Source organism: Callorhinus ursinus, unplaced genomic scaffold (genome assembly GCF_003265705.2).
Source record: "Callorhinus ursinus isolate GAN/ISIS: 27379988/994484 unplaced genomic scaffold, GSC_fseal_2.0 scaffold4, whole genome shotgun sequence".
NCBI lineage: Eukaryota > Metazoa > Chordata > Mammalia > Carnivora > Otariidae > Callorhinus > Callorhinus ursinus.
Genome location: NW_027397066.1, coordinates 24,444,205 through 24,471,795, shown reverse-complemented (window position 1 = coordinate 24,471,795; position 27,591 = coordinate 24,444,205). Strand labels below are relative to the sequence as shown.

At 35.5% G+C, this 27,591-nt stretch overlaps 1 long non-coding RNA gene across 1 annotated transcript; it reads right to left on the bottom strand.

Moving 5' to 3' along the window:
• On the bottom strand, window positions 1-27,210 carry LOC141372443 (uncharacterized). The gene is made up of 3 exons (XR_012377697.1): window positions 27,166-27,210; window positions 4,229-4,340; window positions 1-94 (listed from the first exon to the last, which is right to left on the bottom strand). It is a non-coding gene; the product is annotated as an uncharacterized lncRNA (long non-coding RNA).
• Window positions 27,211-27,591: the final 381 nt, after the last annotated feature.

Below are 27,591 nucleotides of genomic sequence, written 5' to 3'. Positions count from 1 at the left end.
TTGGGGTGCAGTCCCTGTCCAGCTGGCTCCAGAGTCAGACTTTCTTGCACTACAAAGCACTGTCATCTTCATCTTCTGGCCATTTCTGTGAGAGCTGAAACAAGAAGACAGAGCTTCACCTTGTTAGACCTCAACTGGGAACACGCGTCTCAGTGACTAAAATTTTTCACTGTTCTGAGCATGTCTGAGAATGATCATGAAAGTGTCCTGACTACTGATTTTTTGAGATCACAAATAAATTGTAGCAGGTAGGCAAATTACAAATACAGAATTTTAAACAATGTGTTGACTGAAGTTTTGTTAAGTTAATATACATGTATTTTAGTTTTATATACTTTTGATTTTTATGTAATTGGTGCCATACCAAATGCTTGCTTGCTCATTCATTCATTCATTCATTCATTTATTACAATGTTACTGTCAGGCCACACATATTTCTGAGATAGTTCCATTTAATTTGATTGTGGCTCATTCATTTATTTTTTTGTAGCTAATTCTGACATACAGATATATAATTTCTTTGTCTATTCTTCTATTTGGGGGACATTTTGGCTGTTACAAGTTTCTTCCTATTAAAAACAATTCTGGTGTGAATATTCTTGTTCAGGACTGTTGGTTAACGAAAAAAAGTTTCCATGAGATATATCATCTTTATTTTAATTTGCTTGATCACAGTTTCTATCTCTTTAATCACTTTATGGAAGGATAACATTAGTAGCTTTTCTAATCTTAATCCAAACTAACATATAAGGGATAAAACTAAATTAGCTATAATCTCTTAGATTTTAAAACCTAGTCTGATTATGTTTTCTTTTACTTTTTTTTTTTTTTGCTGATTTTTTTTAAGATTTTACTTATTTGAGAGAGAGCTAGAGTGAGAGAGCACAAGCAGGGGGAGCCGCAAAGGGAGAGGGAGAAGCGGACTCCCTGCCGAGCAGGGAATCTGATGTGGGGGCTCAATCCCAGGACACTGCGATCATGACCTGAGCCGAAGGCAGACACCCAACCAACTGAGCCACCCAGGCGCCCCTGATTAATTTTTCCAATGCACTGTTTAAATGCTTTATATTCATGATCATAAGTGTGAATTGGCATATAACTTTTTTATTGCCTTTTTTTTTAATCTGGTGTTAATAAAACGCCTCTTAAAATTAGATGGTGTTTTCAGTTTTTCTATGCCTTTTAAAATTTGTGCATCTGTTCTTTAGAAATGTGGTAAAATACTTCTGTAAAACATATTCTGATGTTTTATTTTTTATTGTTATTTTAAAATGATAAATTTATTCACTAAATTTCCCCTTAAAATAACGTGGAATGTATATTCTCTCTTTCTAACTTTTTGGTGATTCCTTTTGAAATTTTACCATAATCTATTTAATTTCAAAAAGTAGACAATTGCTTTCTAGAACAACAAAAATATGTTGGAATTCTTTGCTAGTCATAATCCCCATTATAGGCTTATACATTATCATGATCTAACAATTAGATGTTACTACTATTTTCTTAATACATTTGCTTAGAATTTTATGTATCTTTTTTAAATTTGTATTTGCCTGACAGTTTTTCTTGCTTCCCTGTTTTAGATATCTTTTATTTTTTTTTGAAAATCATCATATATGTTGTGATGTATATATGTATGCCTGTGATATCTATATTTTAGGGAGAGTCTGTTCATGGTAAGTTTTGTCAGGTTTTATTTATCTTATCCTTGTTCTTGAAAGAGAGTTTGCCAGGTACACAAATGAAAATTGATGACTCATTTCTTCCAACATTTTGCATAGATTCTTCTACTGACTTTGCCTTTCTCATTGTTGCTGTTGAAAAATTTACTATCAGTTGAGTTGTAAGTTTTTTTTGTTTTGTTTTGTAGATTATTTTTGACTATTACTACTTGCCATACAGGTATTCATTTATTTTAAACAATCCTGTTTGGGATATGTTGGAATTTTTCTTGATTACCTATTTTCAAACATTTTTGTTTTCCTCTCTTATAGATGACAATGATGCACCAGAGTCATTCCCTAGAAAAGTTAGGGAGAACTTTATGATTACATTTGTATTCCAGGGGTGCCTGGTTGGCTCAGTCATTAAGTGTCTGCCTTCGGCTCAGGTCATGATCCCAGGGTCCTGGGATTGAGCCCCACGTCGGGCTCCCTGTTTCTCCCTCTGCCTCTCCCCCTACGTGTGCTCTCTCTCTGTATCTCTGTGTCTCAAATGAATAAAAAAATCTTTAAAAATAAATAAATAAATAAATAAATAAATTTTTATTCCAAGTTGACCTTTAGAATATGACTTTATTCTGTAGACATCTTGGATTAATAACAAATTAAAGCCTTGTGTTTTAAAAGACATGTGGCTATTTGCATAAGGACTAATAAGCACTACTGAAGAGAAACAGGTGGTTGTGTTAAAATAGTTTTTCACCTTTAAACATACATACATTTGATTCTTTTTTTTTTTTTTTTTTTTTTAGAGAGAGTTTGCTTGTGAGCAGTGGGGTAGGAGCAGAGGGAGAGGGAGAGAGAGAATCCCAAGCAGGCTCAATGCTCAGCACAGAGCCTCACTTGTCCTGGATCTCAGGACCCTGAGATCCTAACCTGAGCTGAGGTCAAGAGTCAGATGCTTACCTGACTGAGCCACCCACATGCCACCTTAACGTACATTTGACTCTTAACTCTCATTTCCCTTTCCTTTCACATATCAAAATTCAGAAAAGAACTAATATTGTGTTGTTTCTACATACCTCACACTGGCTGAATGTCCCAGGCAATGGTGCCATAAAAGGATTCAGTGTTGGTCTCTGCTGCTGGCATATTGAGCACTCAGCAGTAGGCATAGCCAGAAGGTCCTTGGTAAGTGGAAGACTATAATGCTCAGCCCATGTATTATCTCCATCCCTGCTACCATGGCCAATTTGTTCATGAACCCACTCGGCAATGACAGAAGTGATTAGGAAAAGATGCTGACTGATATCCACAGAACAGGTCATTCTATTCACTTGATTATTGAAATCCTCCTCTTCTGAAAGTCACCCTTTTGGGAGCATTCACATGGAACACAATATCTTCATGTTTTTCTGCCCATTCTGAGAGATCTAACTATATGTCTTCCCCAAATTTTGTTGTCACCAGTTTTGCAGTCATGTTCCATTCAAGTCCCTGACCATCCAGCCAAACCTTTGTCTACAGTACAAGAATTGGTATATAATTATACATGTGGCCATTTCTTTTTCCAAGCAAAGTGAACAACCAGGTGCACTGCTTGAACTTCTGCCCATTGGGAGATTTTTCCTTCACCACTCTCCTTCATGGATATCCCAGGAAAAGTCTGTAGCACTGCAGCTGTCCAATTTCTGGTGGTGCCTGGATACTATGCAGAACCATCTATGAACTAGGCCTAAGTCTTTTCTTCTGTCAACCAATCATAGGGAACTCCCGATGGTGCCATATGTACCACCTGGAAGTGAGAACCAGTGTAGCAGAATTAGAGACCATGAGCATTTGTGTCTCTTCTTCACCTAATTTACTTATGCCTTTAGGTTTTCCTAGGACCCAATTATGTGCATACCACTTCTGTTTGGTGATAGAGTGTTGTTAGGCATGCCCAACTTTATGGCTTGTTGGGTCAGATAACACCTGGCTCATGATGGACCTCTCAGGTCACATGATAAGTTGGTAGTCCATGGTTAAGTGTTTAGTCCCTCTAAGGCCCAGCAGTAGGCCAAGAGCTGATTCTCAAAAGGAGAATAGCTATTTATGGAGAATGGCAGAGCTTTGCTAATTGCCTGCACAGTGATTTACCTACAGGAGCCTGCCGTAGACTATAAAATTATCCCTACCTGCCACTGAACTTTAAGCACCATTGTATCTGCTGGATTTTATGGCCCAACTGGCAGAACAGCTTGCACTTCAGGCTGGACATATTCCAGAGCCTTCGCTTCTGGGTCACACTTAAAACTCGTAGCTTTCCAAGCCCTTCAATAAATGGGCCAGAGTGATATACCCAAAAGAGGAACATGTTGTCTCCAAATTCCAAAGGAGCCCACTATGAATTGAGCTTGTTTTTTGGTTGTTTAAGGAAAGGCCAGATGCAAGGACTTCTCCTTTGATTTAGAAGGGATATCTCAACATGCCCTATATTAACAGATCCCTAAAAATTTCACTGAGGTAGAAGACCTCTAAACTTTTATCACATTTAATTTTCATCTCATGGCATGTATATTTCTTACCAATAACTCTAAAGTAGTTTCTGCTTCCTGCTCACTAGGTCCAATCAGCATAATTTCATCAAAGCAATGGAACTGTGTGACATCTTGTGGAAGGGAAAGGCAATCAGCATCCCTGAAAAATACATTATGACATACAGCTGGAGTCTTGATATACTCTTGAAGTAAAACAGTACTTCTGTTTTTGACAGTTGACAGTATCATATACAAAGTCACCTGGCTTCTTGCTTCTTACAAGTTGTTGGAGTGTCCAATGATGATATTTTATATTGCTATATTGCTCCATTGCTAGATCATGCTACAGATAAATTAGTGTTCTTTACTACTAGAAATAGAGTCATTAGCATTTAAACTCTAATCAGATTGGAAATCCAATTCCAGAAAGCCCAAAACCAGTTCAGAAAACTCATTCCTAAAATTCTGTTTTTCTAGAACTATTCTCACTACCAAGAATCTGTATTAGGCTTCTCCAGAGAAATAAAACCAGCATATATATGTGGAGGGGGGGGCTGTTTGTGTATGTATGTATTTATATAAATAAAATAAGGAATTGGCACACATGATTATGGATGTGAAGAAGACCCAATGTCTGCTTTTGGAAAGCTGCAAACCAAGGAAAGCCAATGTTATAGTTCTATTCTGACTCCAAAGTCCTCTGAGTCATGTGAACCAATGGTATAAGTTCCAGTCTGAAAGCCTGTAGGCTAGATTTTGCAGCTGATTTTCCAGTTTAAATCCAAAAGCTGGAAAAAATTCCTGTCCCCAGTCAGGCAGTAAGGCAGAAGGAGTTCCTCTTATTCAGCCCTTTTCTCCTATTCAGGTGTCTGTTTAATTGGATGAGGGTCTCCCACATTAGGGAGGTCATTAGGCTTTACTCTATCAATTCAAATGTTAATCTCATCTAGAAACACCCTCAGAGATACACTAAGAATAATGTTTGACCAACAGTCTGGGTACTTCATGACCAGTTGATATAACATTAATCATCAGAGACTTTCCCAGGGTTTTGAACTCAAGCATTTTTCTCCAATATTTTAGTTATTTCTGCTTGCTAGGGTCTTTTTCCTACCCCGTATCTTTGCTCATGCTTATGTTTTAGTCTGAGAAGATCTAGTCTCCCATTTTCCAATTCTTAAATTCATTTACCTGAAGAACATAAACAGCTACTCTCTCCTCCATGAAATTTTTCTAATGTCAAAATAAGTTATTTTTCCCCTATGCCTCCATCACAGTTTTAGAGATCAATAAATATTTAAAGATGCTGCCATGTATTATAGTTTGCTATTATCTGTTTTTTCTCCTTTTTCCCTTTGTAAGACTGTACTCATACTGTGAAAATATGAACAACGTTACTATGAACATCACTTATTTTTGTATCCCTCAACACCTTGCACATAGTAGGTCCTTAACATTATATGATTATTTCATTCAGTTGAAAAAGCGGAGTATTTCAACAGCAGTGAATAAAGCAATGAACAGCGCAGGCTTTCAAAAATCATTATTATTTTAGACAATACTTTAACATACTTTAAAAATCACCTTAAATTGTCCCCCATAAATGCTTGGTACTATGGAAACAATTGTGAAATCCATGTTAAAAATCAGTAATAATCTGCATGCTTATTTCCAACATCATGTGTTCATTTCTTGATATCAGAGATTGGCACATTATTATTACACAGCAATAAGAACAACAACAAAAGCATACAGATATAATACCAACCAAACATTTATGGGGTGTAGTAATTAAATCATGTATTTATATGTACACTGCTTTTTTACCAATGTTTACATTTTTATGTAGAATGTATAAACGTTATTTAAAACCAATAAAATGTTATATTATAAGCAGGAACAATTCATATGATTAGGCTATGAGGAGACAAAGAACCGGTTTTTAACAATTTCTAATTTGCTCCATTATTCAAAGGTAAATAATCAACACAGTATTTAGAATTACTTGTGGCTTCCACAAATTTATAGTCTGACCATTACAGAAAATAATTGGATGTTTACCTCATTCTGTCCATGTGCATTGTTACTATTTATACAACTACAGGAGATCATCATTAAGGAATAAATGAATTATTCAAATAACCATTTATAATTAAGTGTGTTTAAACAAGATAAAAATGTTTAATAATTGAATTATTTTTAAAATGTTGAAATGACATCATTTTATGACTTTTTAGTGATAATAAAGAAAATACAGTAGTAGGTTGTATACTAAGATAATTAATTTGACAGCCTAAACTATGCGATCTTCAGCCAAGTATAAAAAAGGTGAAAAAAATGGTGCTAACCAGCTGAAATTAATGTCATAAAGTCCATGTAGTAAAACTGATGCATATTAAATGCATTTTTTTTTCAAACCCCTCAATCCTCAGTCAGAACTAACATCTCTTATTTAGATGTTAATCTGGCATGGTTAAATTATTTCATGATCCATGATAGAACTGGAAGAATAAGTTGAAAGTGGAGAGAAGCTATGAAAGAAAAAAGTCTGATAATTATAAAAGGAAAGCCAAGGCCATAACACAGAATCCAGAGCCTTCTCAGATACTTTCAATATTTTTCTATAAAAAATAGAATCTGAGGATGTAAATTTTGATTGAGCACATATGTATGGTTTCATATTTAATACTGACAATAATTAGAAGAGAGAAAACTGAGGTTTACAAAGGTTAAAATGATAGTTATATTAGTTTGTATTATTTACTGTGTGACCAAACTGGACTAATATTCTCTTAAAAGCACAAATGTTTTTACCTTGAAAACACACAGAGGATCAGTTTGAGATCCCAATATATTGGGGTGGATTCCTAATGACTTTGAATGGTCAGCCATACTTCTAGATACAGAAGAAACGCTGAAGCTACTCCCTAACTCTTTTATCATAAAAGATAACTACAATGCCTGGTTTGCAATAACCTGGATTTTCAAAGCTGTGAATAAATACTATATTTATGAAGGAAAATGTGACTGGCTTTCCAATGAATAAGCCGGAAAAGTAGATCTATATTCCTTCACAAATAAAGAATATATGTTATTCATTGAAATAGGACAACATGGATTACAACTGGGTCTTTAGGTGAGCTGAAGAGCTGCTGCTGATGGTACTGTTTATCTTTAAAGAAACCATAATTTGTAAAAATAAAGACATTACAAAATAAGAGAGAATAGCTCTAATTCTACAATCATCCCTAAGTGAGGAAAAACTCAATAGCAGTCACCTGATATTCTTTATTAGAAAAGTTTTCAGAAAGAAATGATAATAAACACAAATGTCATGCAATGAACAGGTATTTATTATTTATGAGTCAACATAACAGTTAATGTTACTAAGCCTGCATCAAAACAAAGAAACACCTCATTGAAACTTATATTCATGGTTGCTATCAGCCAAGGTCAATTGCCTGCTTCTCTCTTTCTCTCTCTCTCTCATTCTTTCTCCTCTAATTTATCCATCCATCTATCCATCCTTCCAAGTTTTAATTGTTTTTTTAATAAATCCACATAATCAAGCCCTCTAATATTTATTGTGCTTTTTTTTTAGCACTTGTTTGCCCTTGATTGAAACCCTGCATCTACCCCCGCGATTTTCTCTACCCTGCTATGTATAACGGGGTAGCTGGTGCTATATGTCCTAAGGATTCTAGTCAGTTGACTTCTAACTATGGATGATGTGTGCAAAGCATTTTTGGGAGACTTCAGTTGGGGAAGAGAGGAGTAGATGAATTTATCCTCCTCTCTATCTTGCATTACATGGGAGTGGTTCTGTCTCTGTCTCCTCTGTGGCTGCAAGTGTTCCCAGATAAACCATATATTCTACCTCTCAGTCTATCCTGGGTCTGCGTCCCTCCAAAAAACCCTCCTTCCTTTGTGCCTCCATCCTGGAGATCATAGTAGCTATTTGATATTGCTAAACTCTGGGCTGATTCACTCTCCCAATTTTGCATTCTTAGCTTTTCTTTCACGTGACTAACCAATCCTCTACATTACTCTGCATATTCAGGTGGTTTATGTCATCTGGTTAGACCTGATTGACACAGCAAACTAAGTATTTATCTCTACATTCTAAAATGGTGTTTTGGATGCAGTGTGAATAAAATAAGTAATGTTTGAGTATATTTTCCATTTTCTCTGTGGAATAAAGGGACTTCTGGTTCTGCCAGTTGGGTTTCTTCCCCTGCCCTCCCCTACAGGGGATTTGTTTATTGCCAGATACATTTTTATGATGATAAAAATTAGACTAGTTGTGAGATCCTTTTCATAGAAAGAAGTGTAAGTATGTATCTGTTTCGTGTGCAGGAAATTTTTAAAAAGATGGATTTTAAAAAATATTACTCTGTGCTACATTTATGTTGTTTAACAATGTAAAATAAACAAATAAGCGTTGTTTTAAAAGTATGTTTGTGGTACTGTGTTGTGTATCTTTGAACATAGGAATTGCATGGGGTATTCTAGAGGAAATAAGAGCTGTTGCTCATAATGGTAGTAGTGATGCTTTATTGCAAAAACCTTTTTTACATTCTCTTCCATCTGTTTTGCTTTCCTTCATGAACTTGGTTTCCTATTTATCTTCTTTTTCTCAATTTTGTTTTCTTAACAAGTGATTTTTTTATTTAGAAGTTCTGAAACTGGAATTATGGTTAATTCTGAAATATATTTAACAATAATATTAATAATTGATATTTATTTTCTGCTGATTATGTGACAGGGACTGGTACACATGCTTCATAAATAATACTTTACTGAATCCCCACCAGGATCCTGTGAGTTCAGCAACATTATTGTCCTCATTTCATAGCAGAAAGAACAGGGTTAGAGGTCAAATTGAAACTGCATTCTAACTTAAGGTACTGTGTTTAGCTATTATGCTAAGCAGAAAAAAAAAAAAGGATTTACTGAATATTATGAAAATATAAATGAAAATAAGTTTGTAAGTTTTTAAATTTCAGATAAGAATGTTACCGAACCTGGACTGGATCGCCCAACGGAAGAACCAAGCGGCACCTGGAGATCTTGGAGGATTGGAGGTTTATTTAATGCCGACGGGCTCAGAGGAGAGTGGTCTCCAAAGGTCTGAGCCTGGAGCACAAACAAAGGGGGCAATTTATACAATTCTACTTCTGCATATTTGGCACTTTTGGTGCATGCAGGAAGCGGGGCAGGGAGAAGGACTGGGAAGAGTCCCGGGGCAAGGACCGGGAGTCTCTCGCTGGCTCAGTGGGCCATCCTAGGACACAGATTTTCCTTATCAAGAATAGTGCAATTTGGGAATGACAGGCTTTGCTATAAACATGGCTAATAGCCATGATAGAAGTAAATAGCTCCTTAGCTCCCATGTTGAATTGTAGAGAGAAATTTCATAGGTGAAATATATTTAGAGGGCGCCTAGGTGGCTCAGTCGTTAAGCGTCTGCCTTCGGCTCAGGTCATGATCCCAGGGTCCTGGGATCGAGTCCTACAGCAGGCTCCCTACTCAGCGGGAGACCTGCTTCTCCCTCTCCCACTCCCCCTGCTTGTGTCCCTGCTCTCGCTGTGTCTCTCTCTGTCAAATAAATAAATAAAATCTTAAAAAAAAGAAATATATTTAGAGTTTTCCAGATGCAAACATCTACAGAAATAGGTAGAAACTGAATTCACAAAATTAGAATGAGCTGAACAATTATAGTCAATTATTTTCTGAGAGATTTATCCACAGAAACAACAAAAAGAATACTTATTTTGACTTATTTGTTGAAGTAGTACAAATGAGATCACAAAAATAACTTTATTGTATATTACTTCTTTTGTATTCTAAATATTGATCAAGGTTTTATACACAAAATTTCAGTCACTTCTTTCTCTTTTTTAAAAATGTCTTTAGTCCTATGATTTTTTTCCATATACCTTTTGTTGGTAAAAATAGAACTCACTAGAGAATTATTATTGGCTTGAAGAAGGTGACAAATGTCCATAAATCCTTGCTATTTTGGGGGGATTATATTTCATGCCGAGTTAATGGTTTAATAATTCAGAATGATATTTTCATAACAAAGTGGTTAAATGATTATCTAAGATACGATTTGTCCTCCATGAAAAATCTATGAATTCATTATTGAAATTAAAATGTAGGATTTTATTCAGAGTTTTTGTCTAAGTTTCCTTTCTCATGTCTGTCTGTCCTTGGTCCTTTCATTTTGCTTAGGGTTTATTTTTTTGCATAAGAGATATAATCCTTTCCTGTTACTCATCTGTGTCCATCCTTCTTTTTCTGAAAAAATCAATTCAATGTCTAATTACAACCTCAGTTCTTATGAGAAATCTAAGGCTCTTTTTTATAGCTGAGTTCAATGGGCACTCATCCTCCTCTCTTATTGTCATAATCAAATACATGTCACTCCCACTTGTCTAGAGATCATTTAACCAAAAAACAAAAACTAGGAGCAATAAAAAAAAAAATGAAGTGCCAAAATTTTCATTAGGTTTTCTACCATATCAGGAATCTAGGGACCACGGATAGTACCACATTATCTAAACACCATCCAAATGGTGAATTTTGGAATTCTCCCAAAATACTGTTCAAGTATTTGCCATTTACATTCTAGTTCATCTTACAAATATTTCTTCTCAATTTTTCCTGGAACTTGCCCATCACCCTTGTTTTGGATTGAATTGATTTCCCAAAGAGATAAGTTTAATTCTTAAACTCCATATCTGTAAATGTGACTTTATTTGGAAATAAGCTCTTTGCAGATATAATCAAGTTAAGATGAGGTCATTAGGGTGGGTCCTAATCCAATATGGCAAGTGTCCTTATAAAAGAGCTATATTTGGACATAAATATACACAGAGAGTAGAATGTCCTGTGAAGACACACACACACAGAAGGAGGATGGCCATGTGAAGACAGAAGCAGAGATTGGAATTATACTGACACAAGATAAGAAACAACTGAAGGTACAAAAAGTTGGAGGAGGCAAGGAAAGATCCTTCCCTAGAGGTTTCAGAGCCAGAATTGCCCAGGCAACTCCTTGATTTTGGAATTCTAACCTTTAATACTCTGATTCAATAAATTTATTTTTTTAACTCACTCAGTTTTTGGTACTTTGTTATGGAGCCTTAAGAAACCAACCAACCCTTGACTTCAATCATACAATGAACACAAATTTATTAATATATGCTCTATTGAGGTTGACAACTGTCTTCATCTGTTGGGCTACAAATAACAAAAATACCATAGACTGGGTGGCTTAAACATTTGCTTCTCACAGTTCTGGCAGCTGGGAAGTCCAAGATCAATGCACTGGCATGTCTGATGTCTGAAGAGAGCTCTTTTCTTAGTTTTCAGAGAGTTATCTTCTCCTTGTATCCTCACATTGCAGAAAACAGAAAAAGAATAAGCTCTCATATCTCTTCTGAGAAGGACAATAATACCATTCATGAGGATTTCATTCTTATTACCTAATTACCTCCCAAAGGCCCCACTTCCTACTAGTATCACATTGAAGGCTAGGATTTCAACATACGAATTTTGGAGGGACATAAACATGCAATCCCATGATCAAAATTTTAGCTTATTCAGTGGATTTGTCTCTGCCATTAGAGGCACAATAGTAATGGTGCACACCAGTCCAAAAACTAGCATAGTCATCATGAATATGGATACAAAAAGTTCATCTGCTGAAGCTCATGAATTTCATTCTCAGATTGACCTTTATGTCCTTATCATTACTCTACTCTATTTTTATATTCAACTCTAAGAAAATTAGTTCTTCTGATGCCCAGGCTCCATAGATGATTAGAAACAGCAAATTGAGTGGGAAGAAATGGATCCAAGAAATATAGTTAAAATAGGAATTATTACAGAACCATCAAGTGGTAAATTTAAGATCTGCCTTAGAATGTAAACTCTGCTATTAACTTTCTGGAGATTAGGAATTCAACTTAATTTTCCAAGATTCGCTTTCCTCATTTGTTGAATGGAAAACCATAACACCATTATTATAATTAATGATGTAACATTTGACAGAACAGACATATAGTAGGAATTATTGTCAATTCAGTTTTTCCTCATTTTATTTCATAAGGTATACCAGTCTAGCAATACTGACTGTAAATAAAAAGCCTGATCATGTATTTTCATTTAGTGCTAAGCATGGAGTTGAACTTGAGTCTTCAATGAAATGATTAAATTATAATTAATAATTAGCAAAAATTTATACAATCCATTTAGGAGCTCGTGTCAGAATTCTAATGTTGCTGTAACAAATTGCCATGAACTTTATGGTTTAGAAGAACACACATTTATTACTTTAACATTTGGTAGGCCAGATATCTGTCACCGGTTTCTCCAGACTAAGATAAAAATGTCAGTGGATCTGTGTTCCTTTTTGGAAGCTCTAGGGTAGAATTTTTCCTGCCTTTTCCAACTTCTTAGAGGCAGCCTCCATGTCTTGGCCCATGGACCCTTCCATCTTTAAAATGAACAACTTTGTAATTCCCTGACTTCCCATAGTCACATGTCTTTCTCTGACTACACCCAGGAATGATTCTCTACTTTTAAGAAATCATGTGATTTGACTGGTCCCAACTGGGTAACCTAAGATAATCTCCCTATCTCAATATCCTTAATGTTAATAATAGTTTGAGGGTCCTTTTTGTCATTTAAGGTAACAGATTCACTGTTCCATGGATTACAGGATGTGGACATCTTTGGAGTGGTGGAGTGGGAGATGGGAACGTTGTTCTGCATACCACAAAATTCTTTAATCCCTACATGAGTTTCTAAATTACACTGAATATTCATTACATGTAATGGATATTTTTAAGAAATTTTGGTTAAATAATGTTGAATATTATTTTTGAAATATATTCGATACTTGATAATTAGTAGAATCTCTGATATCCATTAATATTCATGGGAGTACACCAGACTCACCACATACCTAGCTATTCCTGTTAGTGAAGCCCTCTTAAATATTATACTAATGTAGTAAATGTTAATTGCCTCTGTAATTTAGGCTATTTTCTAGTTGGAGTATCTACTGCCTTTATAATGATTTCCAGAGTTGTTAAATTTATTTAACTTCTTGTGCTAATTCTAAATTCCTACTCCATAAATGGAAATTTGTGAAATGTGTTACCACAAATGTCAAAGTCTCAAATTAGAAAGTAAAAATGAGGAATAAAAATAAAGTTGGCTAAGTCAACATATAATTTTTTCTAATATTATTTTATTTATTATTTTTAAATGGGAATAGCATCGTTGAGTCTCCTACAACTTCAGAGTTCTAAATAGATTAACCGAAAAGCAAATCCACTAAGGATTTACACAATGCCTATCACTTTTATGTATTTGAACTCTAAGAGCTTTACAAACAAAAACAGGAACAGTGGTGTCTAGGTTTAGCTAGTACAGTCCTTTTGAATCAGAGAATTAGTGAATGTTAAGAGCTAGATGTAACTGAGTTCTAGAATTATTAGATTACTTCTACATAGGTATGAACTCATTTACAATTTACCCAACAAATATTTATTTGGTGCCAGGTATTGTACTGATTACTACAGAGTGGGGGGTAAGAAAGATCTTTCAATGCCCTTCAGAGTTTACAAATGAACTAAAGCAAACTTGTCATATAAATATGCTTTTATCACATTCAGAGCACTTCCACCATTTCACTGATGCCCCCATCATTCCCTTTCCCTAATCAACTTTGCTCTCCTTAAACAATAATTCATCCAACTTGAGAGTTAACTCTAGCTTTTATTATCAAATGCATTCTTGGTATAATTCCACTGAAACTGGAAAATCTGGAAAATTAAATAAACTCCAAAAGTTTAGTGAAGAACTAAAAAATGTGTGATCCAGCAAGATGGGAGATAGCTGGGGTAAAGAGGTCTATAATAAGAATATTCAAAAAGTACCATTTTGGATGCCTGGGTGGCTCAGTTCGTTAAGTGTCTGCCTTTGGCTCAGGTCATGATCCCAGGGTCCAGGGATCCAGTCCCATACTGGGCTCCCTATTCAGCAGGAGCCTGCTTCTCCCTCTGCCTTTTCCCCCAACTCATGTGCTCCCTCGCTCTCTCTCTCTCTCTCTCTTGCAAAAATAAATAAATAAAATCTTTTTATAAAAGGACCCTTTATTTTAAGTATAGTCAATACTAATTAATCTTAGAATTGACAGATTTAGACCTTGTTTATTAAAATATGTAATAAATTTACTATTATAAAATGAGAAGTATGAGTAAATAAAATAGATATGCAATATTTATTCTAATTTCAATTTTCAAATCCTTGTATATTCTCTTCTAGAAATTATGTTTCATTGAAATAAAGGAAAAGAAGGTAATAAGTTATCTTATAAGTGTTGACTTCACCAAATTGGGAGAACCACCACCATCACCATTACTACTACCAAAGAAATAGCTACGGACAACTCATTTCATAAAAGCGGAGAGTTGAAAATCAAATATTTTATTTCTATTAACTGGTGTTCCCTACTGACTCATTTTGTGAATTTAAAAAAATAATCACTCATTGATAATGTGTATTTACATGCCACCTTTTTTTCTGAGAAGCTAAAAAGATTTACTTTCTTTCTACTTCAGTATTTTGCAAAGTTTAAAGAAAAAGAATTATAATGTCAACCATTGCCCCACAATGTTATAAATATAATCTGTTAAAACATTTTCATCATTTCTGATAAAGATTGCTAAGTATAAAATGCCATTATTAAATACACATTGATTACAAGATGCCCATTATCGAAGACTGAGTTTAAATCTTAGAAATCTTCACTGTTGTTTTGAACAAAGTATCTGTGCAGAAAGAAGACATGCATTTTGAAACTTCAAAACTGAAATGTCAGATAGTTACAGTGCATTTATTTGAGCCATAAATGAAAGAAGGAAAAATGTGCATTCCACTTACACTACTCAATACTTCCCCCTCACCATCTATTCTATTTTTTTAATGCATTAAAATTATTCTTTGGGTAAAGTGTCCATTTAAATGATTGCTATGTTTTAAACAATTTTTTAAAAAATGTGATGGAATGGCAATTTCTCATGCTGTCCAGGTGTTCTGGGCTAATTCTGATGATTTAAGTGACCTCAACAGCAGGGAGAGTGACCATAGGAAATAGTACCACTAATTATAGGAAATCACAAAGCTTAAAGTCACTACTGGTATTTTTTTTTTTTACCTTTTCTTCAATTAAAGTAGTTTTTTGCTATATTCAGAATGCAAGGACATGGAGTCCTTTCTTTCATTAACAAATATTTACTGAAATACCCCATGAAACTTTCCTTTTTGGTCTCCCTACAAATCATCAGTGGGCTATAGTACATCTTAAAATACAACATGGCTCATTGAAGGGTAAACTTACATTTTATTTATTTTTTATTTTTTTTGCATTTGTTAGATCCTCTGAGGCATACTAACAAAGAAGTAAGTGTTTTTATCCAACAACATTAAAATGGCTACTCTCTTTTTAAAGGGATCATTTAAACTAGGCCCCAAAACAATGTTACAGACTTTGATTTTAAGTCTCATTTTGAAAGACAAAAAAAGCAAAATAGCTGTCAAAGATGCAAGTAACTATTTTGTTACTGAGAGAATCAGTGTTGAAAGAATACATAGATCTCATTGTAGCTACACTATTGAACTCATTAACTTAAAAATATCGAAGGTCTCTTTCTTCTAACAACTGTCATTATTACCGCTATAGTTCATAAAATAACACTTGGCAACTCTATGATGATATCTGAATGGAATGCATAGCTTTCCAATCACACAAATCTCATAATAATTAAGGCCCTCTTATTTGTTTCATTTATAATTTCTATCTCCATCTCCCTATAGATATTTATTTCCTCCTCTCCTTATTACAGATCAAAGGGGAATTCTTAGCTATTTGGATTGGAGGGAAAAAAAAGTTCCTTGGGAGATAAACAAACTTCACTCTCTCTTCTAATAAACAGCCCTTTCATTTATAGTGACAGGGAGGAGGAGAGTGGGGGCAAGGTAAATATTTCTTAACCAAACAAGGTCAGGTGACAGGCCTCTTTTCTGGTTGATCATCCAGTTTCTCTTGCTAACACTACCTGGTATTCAGTTTCCTTTCTGGGATAAGTATCAAAATGCCAGATCTTTTGTGGTGATTGTGTGGGTGGTTCAGAGGGGATCAACAGGCACCCTCCCACTACAAATACTGCTGATTTGTGAGACTCAGTGCTGCTAAGCTGAATTCCAGTCAGTGTTGATGGCCAATTATCTTTCCTGTGATCTTTTACTGCCAGATCATCCTGCCTGATAAAGCATTATGTTATGTAAGGTACCGGTCACATGGCTCAAGCTCAGATAACTACTTCATTCAGCCGAATCATGCCCAATTGTGAGGGTGCAGGCAGCCCTGTTGTGCCACTCTGTCAGTTCCAGAAGTCTCCCTACTTCTATCAGTTTCTAATGGAATAGGAACAAATCAGTAGGTCTTTTGACTAATAGTTAGTTATACAACATAACAGACAAATATCAATCTCCATTTGTTGCAGGCCCAACTAATTTTTATAAGTGATTCTTAAAGACTCTATTTTGCTGGCTTTTGAGAGAATAAAGCAGTCCCTAGACTACCTCTCTCTCTCTCCAGTAATACTGTACACCTAAACAGCTTCCACATGACTTTTCTCATTCTCTCTCTCTCTCTTTTTTAATATTTTTTCTATTTATTTATTTATTTACTTACTTATTTATTTATTTATTTATTTTTACTTTTTTTTTTACTTATTTATTTTTGATGTAGTGTTCCATGATTCATTGTTTGCGTATAACACCCAATGCTCTATTCAATACATGCCCTCCTTAATCACCAGGCTAACCCATCCCCCCGCCCCCTCCCCTCTAGAACCCTCAGTTTATTTCTCAGAGTCCATAGTCTGTCATGGTTCGTCTCCCCCTCCAATTTCCTCCCCTTCATTTTTCCTTTCCTACTATCTTCTTTTCTTTCTTTCTTTCTTTTTTTCTTTTTATTCTCTCTTTTCTTAAAGTTTTTATTTATTTACTTAAGTAATTGCTACACACAATATGGGGCTCAAACTCACAACCCCAAGATCAAGAGTCAATGCTCGTCTGACTGAGCCAACCAGGCACCCCTTCATTCTTCTTTGAATAAAATGGGGAAACTGGGAATAAGTCTGTTGATTCTACTCAATGGTTTATATGGGCATGATCTCCTGGGATAGCAGGCCTCAAGACCATACTATTCTTAGAACTTAAAATTGACTTTGAAAATATTTATTGAAGACCAACAATGTCGAAGGAACTAGTCTAGGTGCTGGTAAAACAGCATGAACAATTTTCCCCTTATGGAGTAAAAATTCTTACGGAAAAATACTTAAGTAGATAAGGATATGTGTTTTGAGAGTGGTATGTCTGGAAGTTTTTAATGGTAGTGGTGCTGTTTAAAATATAGCAATTACTCCCCTCCAGCAAACCTCAGTTTGTTCCCTACAGTTTAAGAGTCTCTTCTGGTTCGCCTCCCTCTCTGTTTTTTTTTTTTTTTTTTTTTTTTTTTTTATTTGACATAGAGAGAGAGACAGAGTGAGCACAAGCAGGGGGAGTGGCAGGCAGAGGCAGAGGGAGAAGCAGAATCCCCACAGAGAAAGGGGAGCCCGATGCGGGACTCGATCCCAGGACTCCGGGATCATGACCTGAGCCGAAGGCAGTCGCTTAACCAACTGAGCCACCCAGGCGCCCATCCCTCTCTGTTTTTAATCTTATTTTATTTTTCCTTGTTGCTGGAGGGGAGGTGGGTGGGAGGATTGGGGAATTGGGTAATAGGCATTAAGGAGGGTGCTTGATGTTATAAGCATACGGTGTTATATGCAACTGATGAATCACTTGAAACCAATAACATGCTCTATATTAACTAAGTCAAATTTAAATAAAATAAAATATGCAATTACTAAAAGTCATCGGGAAAGAGATTATTTGAGTAGAGCCATGAAGATGGTGAAGGATCATGGTGGGGGGGGTTACAGGGAAAAGAGGGTTCTAGATAAATGAAAAACCAAGTGTAAACAGCCTGAGGCAGGAACATGGGAATTTGTTCATGAAGCTTAACATAATATGGGGGCATTTCCAGTTGTGTTTTTCAACTATTTTCCCCAGTCCAAATGCAGGTGCTTGAGACTTAGCATCACACTGCTCCACAATATTAAGGCCATGCCAGTCTTGAAATCTTGTGGACATTACAAACCTACTTGAGCAGGATCCTGCTGTTATTAACATTAATATCAAACCACATTCTTTAACACATTGTGAACTCCTTATTTTTAACTGAGGTATAATTGGCATATAACATCATATTACTTTTAGATCCATAACATAATGATTAAACATTTGTATATATTGCAGAATGATCACCAGATAAGTCTAGTTAATATCTGCCCTCATACACGGTTATGTTGTTTTTATTGTGATAAGAATTTTTTTTTAAAGATTTTATTTATTTATTCATGAGAGACAGAGAGAGTAAGAGAGAGGCAGAGGGAGAAGCAGGCTCCCAAGGAGCAGGGAGCCCGATGCAGGACTCAATCCCAGGACCCTGGGATCATGACCTGAGCTGAAGGCACATGCTTAAACATCTGAGCCACCCAGGCGCCCTGGGATAAGAATTTTTAAGATACATTCTATTAGCAACTTTCAAACATACAATGCAGTATTATTAGCTATGGTCACCATGCTGTGCATGACATACCCATGACTTATTTATTTTATATAAATAAACCCCTTTTATATAGAAACATGCACTTAAACTCCCTACTTCTTAGGATACAATAGATGACAATATATACCTGCTAAATGAGTAAATCAGAGCTATATATTAGAGCTGGAGAATTTGTATTGCGAGGATTAGTAATTTGACCGTTTCTTCCATCAAGTCTCCACAACTGATTTTGCTCTGAATTTCTTGGTCACTGTTATCTACCCAATGAGCCTCTTAAAGGATGGGGCCAAGCAACACACCCAGTAATCTTTTCCAATAAGTACTCAGTAATTGATACCTTTTGAAAAGAGTTTACTAATTTCCAGGCACTATGAAAAGCATTGTACATTTAATTTCATCTTAACTTTAGTTTGGTTTTAACATCTTCTAAAGACAGGAAATAAGATTTTTAGAAATTATTGTATCACTGTAGGTTACAATAGTATTGGGAGGGTTTAGAGTCTGGTGTTTTGTTTTGTTTTGTTTTTTAATATTTATTTATTTATTTATTTTAGAGAGAGAGAGAGAGAGAGAGAGAGAGAGTATGGGGCAGGAGGGGAAGAGGGAAAGAGGGAGAGAATCTCAAGCAGACCTCACACTGAGCACAGAGCCGGACACAGGGCTCAAGCTCAGGACCCTGAGATCAGGACCTGAGCTGAAACCAAGAGTCGAACACTTAACCGACCGTGCCACCCAGGTGCCCCTAGAGTCTGGTGTTTCTAAAGAGTCTTCAATTTTGGGGCACCTCGGTGGCTCAGTTGGTTAAGCGACTGCCTTCGGCTCAGGTCATGATCCTGGAGTCCCGGGATTGAGTCCTGCATCGGGCTCCCCGCCCAGCGGGGAGCCTGCTTCTCTCCCTAACCCTCCCCCCTCTCATGTACTCTCTCTCTCTCTCTCATTCTCAATCTCTCAAATAAATAAATAAATCTTTAAAAAAAAGAGTCTTCGATTTTGGGTGCCTGGGTGGCTCAGTTGGTTAAGCGACTGCTTTCGGCTCAGGTCATGATCCTGGGGTTCCGGGATCGAGTCCCGCATCGGGCTACCTGCTCAGCAGGGAGTCTGCTTCTCCCTCTGACCTTCCTCCATCTCATGCTCTCTCTCTACCATTCTCTCTCTCAATAAATAAATAAAAATCTTTAAAAAAATAAAAAAATAAAAAAAAGAGTCTTCGATTTTATTATACACAAGTTAATGACATATTCAAAGAACTAAAAAAGGGAGTAAGGGAGATAATCTGATGTTCTGAAAAATTGGAGGCTTATACCATAGCATTTTCAGTGTTTTGTTCCTCCAAATATTTTGATCATTCCTTGGTTAGGTTTTGGGAATTTATCAACTTAAATTTGGGGAAAGTAATAGAGTTTGCTCTAAACTGGATTTCACATTTGCTAGTTTTGTCACATCAGGCAACCTTTTTGAGACTCATTCAGGTTCATCATCTGTGTAATAACAATAACACCTAACTTGTAAGTGAGTGTAAGGGGTAAATGAGAAAATGCAAAGACCTGAGCAAAAACATATTAAGAACTCAGCAAAATGTAGATAGTACTATTCTTGGTTAGCAGAAACAAATCTTGGATCTAGAATCTAGAATACAAAATCAGATCTGCCTCATTCTAAAGCCTAGATGTTGAACCACTGTACACAATGCCACCTACATAATTTTTCAAGCAGTTCACAGTGATCTCCTGGTGTCATATACATATGTCTATTTTTGCTTCACTCTTTTATTTTCTTGTGTCTTTTATAGAAAATGAGGGATAACAGCTGCACATAGGTGTTCCATTAAGAGACCAAGAGTGTTTATTGCCGTGTCTTGAAAGCATTCTTTTTGTTTTTAATATCTTGTGAAAAAAAATTCAATAATCCAATCCCTCAGGCAGTCCCAACTTATTCAAATTCCTAAGGGACATTTTAAGGTGAAAACTTCACTAGGGTGTGTTTCTTTTAAAAGGAAGTGAGGAGCAGGGAGTAGATTTCACCATCTATACTTGCTAAGGCACTTGCAGAAAAATAATTCTCACCATCCTTGGCTATAGGCTATAGCTTTTACAAATATAACATCTGATGATGGTTTATTTTGGCATTTTTTCACAGCTGGGAGTTAAATTCTGAAGACACAGTAAGTATTTACTGGTTGTGGCAAAGGAAGGTTGAAATGAGGCAGATGGTCCTAATTCACTTATCTGTCATCTAAAGGATCAGTCATACCCAAGGACTCACTACCTTGGGTTGGATAAAAATGAGACAACTGTATTTCATACTGTGTTTTTTAACAATGACAGAAGATTTCAGGGGAAAAAAATACTTGATAATTATTTTAATAAGTGAATCATATAAAACTGAGATCTTAGTACAATTTTCTCCCTTCACATGCCTTTCACAGTTTATAAACTCTTGACACAAAAATAATAAACTTAGCACTAATGCAGTCTAAAGAGGTTGATTTCAAGTATCTTTGAAAGTAGAACTATTTTTCACATCAAACTTGAGTAATCTTATAATATAAAAAAATAGATTAAATGGATGTTCCTTTAGAATAAGTTTATAAGTTTAAGTTTAAATTATGTGCATATGAAAAGTCAATTCGTGAAAATAATGAGCCTATTGTGATGAATATGTGTTAGTATTTTTTGTTATGGGTGACAATTGCAGCTTTATATTAGTTTTAGATCCAATTTATTTTTTTTCCAGTTACACAATACTGAAAAACAGGAATCTACACAGACAAGTCAGAGCAAAGAGAAGTAGTTCTCATAGTACTTTTGGCAACCTTGAGGTACTGTTTATTTAAACAAATGAAGTTTGAAATGGAAGTAGGAGATTTTTGTATTAAATGTCAAGATTTAGTAACTCCTCTCATTCCTGTTTAATAACATAACAAAAATATTCAAAGCTGACAAATAAGCAGAATAATTATATCCCAATATTATCAATTGATAGTGAAAAAAAACTTGTGAATTTCAACTAACAAGTGGCAAAGAGCACATATTCCCTGAGAATTTAGTAATCTTTCATGTGCTTCACAGTGAGCTTCTCAGTACAAGTTTAGATGACTGAGCATACAGTCATCTGTCTTTAAAACAATTGAATACAAAATGCCACCCTTTCTTCTCCATTACATATTTATGAGAAGTAGTATTATATGCACAGAGATAGGGAAGAAGTCTAATTTCTAAAGGCAGCACAAAAATACTCAGTGGCATAAATGAATGTTTACAAAATATTAAATTTGCTTTATGGATATATATGGGAATCAATCTTTTCTACACTTTTCACTTTTATACTTAATATTACTTAAAAACATATTTAAAATTAAGTTCAAATCAGATTTGTGGGAACTCTGAACATCTGAAGAGCATAGTTTGAAAAACATTGCTCTAGGGCGCCTGGGTGGCTCAGTTGGTTAAGCAACTGCCTTCGCCTCAGGTCATGATCCCGGAGTCCTGGGATCGAGTCCTGCATCGGGCTCCCTGCTCGGCAAGGAGCCTGCTTCTCCCTCTGGCCCTCACCCCTCTCATGTACTCTCTCTCTCATTCTCCCTCTCTCAAATAAATAAATAAATCTTTAAAAAAAAAAAAAGACAAACATTGCTCTAGTTCAGTATTATCTTCCGAGTGAAGCAACAGAGAGAGAAAGAGGGAGAAATCATATGCAAAGATATTTTAAGTAAGAAACTGAACAAGAATTGACATTCTCTGTACATTTATTTCAGCTTTTTTAAAAAAAGTTTTATCCCACATTGCTTAGACCAAAGATTCTCAACTGACATGATTTTGACCACAGTTGTACATTTGAGAAGGTCTGGGGACATTTTTGGCATCAAAACTGTTAAGGGGATAGTGCTACTGGTCCTAGTGAATAGATTCCTACTAAACATCCTGGAATGTACAGGACATCCCCTACAAGAAAGAATTATGCAGTGCAAAATGTCAATAATTCCAAGATTGAGAATCACAACATTAGACCACTGATGTTAAATTTAAAACATTTATCATTATGATTTTCTACTGGAAACTCTATGGAAAAATCTTGCCCCATACGTTCTTACATTATGTAAATAGGAGCTTAAAGTAATCCTAAAAACTACATAATATTTGGTACTTAAATGTCTTTAAATGACAGAGATTACATATACCACAAATGTTTTGAAGTTTCTAAAAATTCTTGGAATAATTTCCATATAACCATGGAGTCTAATGAAAATGCCATGGTTGAAGAGACAGAACAATAACACATAATTACTCTGTCCTTATAGAATATTTGCCATTTTGATGACAACTGATCATGCAGTTTCCAGGCACTCTATTCTGAAGTAAGGTCATGAACCTCCATATACTCTGGCATTTTATTTATACAAAGGTTTTGACTTAGATGTATTGTATCAGTAACATAATTTACTCTGATTGTTCCTAACTTCAAAACCTATCTAGATTATTTGAAAATGGCCTTCTATGGCATAGGATATTTTAGGTTATTTCTTACAGTATGCATTCTTGTCCCTAATTATATCTCTGAAAATAGCATCCGTATTATAGTTACCAGGGCCTTTGACATTTTTTTTAAAGTAAAAAACACCACCACAAACACTTTATAAGTGCAGTTATATATGATGAAGGTTTGTATCATACATAATTACAAAACTTCATAAATGCATATGCCATGTTACCCTTAATAGTAATTCAAGAGAGGCTCTCAGGCATTACTGAGCTATGGAACACTGGAAGTCAAAATTCACAAGTTAATGGCTTGCCCTTTTCTGACAGCACACCAGATTTTCACACTATAACTAACACTTTGCCTCATTCAACAACTGAACTGTTGACAAGGGCACTTAAGCTAGTCAGAAGAGTAAAAAATACCAAGTATATCAAAAGCTAGAGAATACGGAAGGAAAATAACAAACTAAAGAAAACAATGAAGTAAAGAATTCTGGGCTTTTCATAACGCTATCAATCATCCCAGTTGAAAGTTTTCTTATATTATTTATGTTATATATTAAATACAGTATAATTTTATCTGTTAAAATATATGTTTTAAGCTAGTTAAGGGGAAAATTGATACTTAATACCAAATCTTATTTTAAAGGAAAGTTCTAAAGTCTTGCACTCATTATTTTCATACTCATTGTCTTTGTATTGACTGATTGACTTCACTAGAAACACTGTCAATAAAGATATTAATATATATGAAAACAAGGATATATTTTTCTTAAACATTAAAGACATATCCAGAGCCATTCTCAGAAATGGGGCAACATTCCAAGTGGACTAGTGTGCATTAGCTAATAAGTTTTATTTTAAATCCTAGCGGTCATTTCACTTATCTCAAATCAGGATATGTTCTAAGCCAAAGCCCATTTGCAATCCTGAGTCATTTGCTCTCAGGCTGACCAGAACATTAAAAAAGAAATAAATTCATGACACATTGACATATGCTTTGGTTTACGAATTTGAGTCTCCTATCTTAGCTACCCATACTCACCTTACCAACCCACCCTACCAACAGCATCATTTGTTAAGAATCTTAGAGATAGATGGAAATTTGAAAAGTCAAATACTTCAGCACAAACAGAATACTTTAGTGTTAAAAGTACTGTTAAAAAAAAAAAAAAAAGAGGCTAAGTGAGTTTTGGAGAGAGAAGAGGAGAGACAATGTAGCCACAAGGCAGAAAATACCTATAGACATCAGAAGCGAGAAGATCAAAGATTGCCTCTTAGAGCCTAAGGAGGGAGCATGGCCCTACTGACATCTTGATTCCGGACATCCAGCTCCAGAACTATGAAAGAATGTTTCTGCTGTTTTAAGGCACCTGGTTTATGGTCATTTGTCACAGCAGCCTCAGGAAACTGATGGACCGTTCTTCAATAGTGAGCACTGATAAGATCATAGATGTGAAAGTAGTGTGATTCCAGATGGAAGCTAACCTCACTTTAACATACCTAGATTTATTCTTTGATAGAAAGTATGCATGCAACCATTGCCACTATCACAGCTTATTTATATGTAAAATCTACCTTTGCAATAAAATATCATATTTTAAGCTTGTAGCATTTAATGATGCACTTACTATGGCATGCATTCTTTGTTGTGCTGCTTTGATAACAAGGAAGACAGTCTACTAAAATAACCAAAATTAACAGGGCATTTATTGAAAAGGTACACATGGATATAATGAAAAGTGGAATCTATGACATGCGGCCAGGCATAAAGTGAAAAATTGAACCACCAAATCCTTGTGGAGATTACAGCACTGGTTGTAGGATTGCAACTAGGAAACTGTTCAAGCAAAGCCAGTTCTAGTGACCAGCACTGTTACTTATTGATTTACATTGGCTCCTTTGTCTCTTTTTAGTTTGTTTCGGTCTCAAATTCTGAGAACTCAAACTTGCATTCAAATTTTCTTTAAAAAGTAATTTTATTTATAGTCAAATTTTACTATATAGTCAAATAATAATTGTTTTTTTCTTCCATAAGTAAATACCCTCAATTGGACAGTCATTACAAATTGTGAGTAGTAGTAAATCATTCAGAAAAATTTTAATGACACATTTATGGAATTATTTTAAAAAATCTTATTTCCAAGGGCACCTGGGTGGCACAGTCTGTTCAGCTTGATTTCAGCTCATGATCTCAGCATAGTGGGATCAAGTCCCAAATTGGCTCTGCAATCAGCACAGTCTGCTTGATATTCTCTTTCCCTATCCCTCTGCCCCTTCCCCCTTTCTCTAAATTAAATAAATAATTCTTAAAAAAAACTTCCTCATAAAAAGGGCTTATCATCAAATTAGCATATTGCCAAATTATGGAGACTAACTTATCACTATATTTTTCCCTAAAATAATATTTCTGAAATATACTGTTGGAAAAGATGGTAATTATATTCTAAGTACCTTCAAAACAAAAGTTGGTGGCAAACAAAATAACAATATGTAAGGCATAATTTTCTAAAATCTGTTGTAATAATTTGCATAAAAAGAAACAATAAAAGAAGAGCAAGTATAAGATATTTTATAGTATGGACACAATTTTCAAGACTTTGAATCCTTGTTAGTTAATATAGTGCCTGGTGATTTCCAGACTGCTGGAATCTATTTGTCGTATGGCTGAGCTAAAAAACAAAAGCTGAAAGTGGACATGATCAAAGTACATGAAGTGAAAAATGGTAAGATGATATGCACACATTTTTCATAAAGGAGTCTATATTGAAACTAGAGAGTGGAAAGTTTAGGAAAGAGGGGATATTAATCTATACAAAACTTAGCAACACAATAAAAGTTACTATCCATAAAATTTCTTCAGTCATAAAATAGCTATACTTTTTATCTGAGATGAGATCATGAAAGAATGACTATTTAACAGCCTGTTCCCTGGTGGCCAAACCAGATAGAATTCTGTTTAGACTAGACCATTGGCCTGGTTGAATGCAAATAAGTCTAACTGACTATGTGCAAATGCATTCATTCATTTATTCACATGCAGTTAACTTACAGAGCTCCCTTATGTATCGGGTGTGATGTTACTAACTACTCTATAGAACTGGAGAGGTGGTGAGAGTGACTGATAGGTAAATAGTTAGCTCTTAATCAAAGTGGAAGATGTAAAGGCTAGCAAGCCTCTAAATCTGCCTGGAGGACATGGAGCACAAACATTATTCACTGTTCATAATGTGCTAAGGTTATTAATTTGTGTTGCTTACCCTAAGTCTGGAGGAAGTATAGTACATAGTGCAAAACATGGGCTTTGGAGTCCAATCTATAGTTTTTAATGATTTAAATATTGTTTGAGATTACTTAAATATTGTAAAGGATTTCTTTTAGTTTTGAATCCTGGCTCCAGCAGCTGGAAGACGTGTCCTCAGAAAAGTTGTTTAAATAGCTGGGGATTATTTTACCTGTAAATTGAATATAATAACTGTATCACCTATTTCATTGAGTTATTTAATTGAGAGAATGGGGGTTGCCTGGGTGGCTCAGTCGTTAAGCATCTGCCTTCAGCTCAGGTCATGATCCCAGCGTCCTGGGATCGAGTCCCACATCGGGCTCCCAGCTTGGCAGGAGGCCTGCTTCTCCCTCTCCCACTTCCCCTGCTTGTGTTCCTGCTCTCGCTCTCTCTCTCTCTGTCAAATAAATAAATAAAATCTTAAAAAAAATAATTGAGAGAATGGATGTGAAGCACAACACTGTACCTGTTACATTGTAGGTCCTTTTTGAAGTTTGGGCTCCCAGAAAGCCAGCTCTGAGACAGAGATTAGCATTGAGGAAGCGTATTAGGAAGTGTTTTTAAGATGAACACCTGTGGGAGAAACAAAAGATGGGTAGTAGAAAAGGGCCTCAGCCTACTACACTAGCAGGGGTGGTATTTGATACCCCAATATCAGCTAGTCACCAGATGCTGGCTACTCCTGTGACATACACACACCAGCCTATTGGGCAAGATGGGTCTCCCACCACCAGCAACTCCTTGAACAGGTTAATGGCCACAAGGTCTTGCTGGCAACATTCCCAGCAGCTGGGGAGTTAGTCTTGAAATCCTGGCGGGAAGATCTGAGAGGCTCTACAGGGGACCAACTACAGAATTCAATGGATGTTAAAATTATTGAGTATTAGGTATT